The sequence below is a fragment of the Plasmodium inui genome (genome assembly GCF_000524495.1).
Source record: "Plasmodium inui San Antonio 1 unplaced genomic scaffold supercont1.103, whole genome shotgun sequence".
NCBI classification, from domain to species: Eukaryota; Apicomplexa; class Aconoidasida; order Haemosporida; family Plasmodiidae; genus Plasmodium; species Plasmodium inui.
Genome location: NW_008481937.1, coordinates 1,160 through 3,181, shown reverse-complemented (window position 1 = coordinate 3,181; position 2,022 = coordinate 1,160).

Genomic DNA, 2,022 nt, shown 5'->3' with positions numbered 1-2,022 from the left:
GAACTATACACACGATAGGACAGTTCAGGACTGTTAGATGATACCATGTTACATCTGATTCCTTTCATTATTGAATAAAGACTATATGGAAACTAAATGGCACCTCATACATGTCTACCTATGACATTAAATGCCATATATACTTATGATAAGAAGAGACATGAGAAAAAGATATCTCTTATGCGCAATATTACGATCATTGCTCTGTGTAATAATCTATTTAGAATGTGAAAGAATATAGACATCCACCAGGTACCAGGAATTTCCCTTACGAACAACCTCTTATTCATGTTGAGACGTGTTTTCAAGTTATAAAGTTATCGATAAAATTTGTAAAGTTGCTTTCTCCCAGCATTGATGTATCTCTCTCAACAAATGCAGAACATCATATTTTGTTCTCATAGATCCCCTGTATATGTTGTTACTCAGATCGGAATTCCTTCTCAATTTTTTACCTGCTCAGATGGTTTTATCCTCAGATTTCTCCTTCTTCCTCTAATCGTAAATATCTTTTATTTCTCCTTGTTTTATAGCTCATGATTTCTGTTGGAAATCACTTGCAAATGGAGGCTTATTTAGTAAATTCGGCGTAGGAACTACTCCGCAGTGACTTCCATGGGATTTATGATTCTCACAGTAGAAATGAGGAATGTATATTTATTATTAAATAGGCTACTTTCTTACATGTTAGGGGAATTTTATTGTTAAGACTTTACTCAACGAAACATGGAAAGAAAAAATTAATATCTTCTATTATACCCACGTCACCGTAACGACGGCGCGCTCCTATGGCAGAGGATGTATAAGCCACTGCTCACGGTACGGAACAGCTCAATTTTACAATTTATCTCCTTTTTTTGGGGATGATTCCATGAGGAGGACAAGAATATTTTATATGTTTTGTACGCCAATCATCAGTAAAATTCATTACGTAATTCCTATTTCTATAAATTCATCATTTCTTATGCTTCATATTTTTAGCGCCTTTAAATTAATATGTACAAATAAAAATAAATCACTTCAAAATGTAAGAATTAAACAAACAGAAAAATAACAAATGAATTAATTTTCTATATCTTATATGATAACGTGAATTATTCACCGTTAAAATCTCCCCTTTATAATCTCTGCAGATATTCATAATTCCGTATCAATTAATTTTTTACTAGATTATGAATAAATGTACTCTTCCGCTGTTCATTTTTAATATAATTGAAAAGGAAATGTATAATATTATACTACTTTGTCGGAATAATATGATTAAGAATAAAGATAAATAATTTTATTCCTCTAATCAGAAATAAAGAATTGTGTTATGATGAACACAGGCGTGTAATCGTGCGCGTGTATACGGGAGTCTACATAATTATTTGTTCTAGCGCGCCCAGATGATCCACATAAAGATCTCATTGCCCTCTGTGAAAGATGGACGCGTTCCACTTGTTCTTAATAAATATTTTGAATCATTAAAATGCAACATTTATTTGTTTCTCTTATCTCTAATCACAATTGCATATATATTCCTTGACGCATTTTGATCAGATCGTGTATTTTATTATTATAAGATGAGTGTAAGGGAAACGCGCCTTTTTGTAGACTGCAAATAAATAATAACCAGATGTTATCTGATTTTACAGAACATGGGAAAAATTATGTGGTCTCTTCCTTTTTTCACTTATATAGTGGCATAATTTTCTACATATCAAGTTGCAAAAAATATCGCAATTATTTCGTCCCAGTAAAATTTTGGAAACAAGATGAGTTTAATTTTTCTAGTAGTACACTTCTCACCGCGCGACACATGCCTACACTGAATTTCATGTAATTAATAATTCAGGTATATAGAAAAAAAATTAATAACAAACACGTTGTTGTACGGAGGTATATCAAAGTAAACTTGAAGAATTTATTTTCTGTGACAAAATAATTTCATATATGCATTGAGGATATAGCAGGAATTTATCCCTTGTACGAGAAGACACTTCCTATGATAAGGAAGCCATCTGCACTCTTATCTTACAT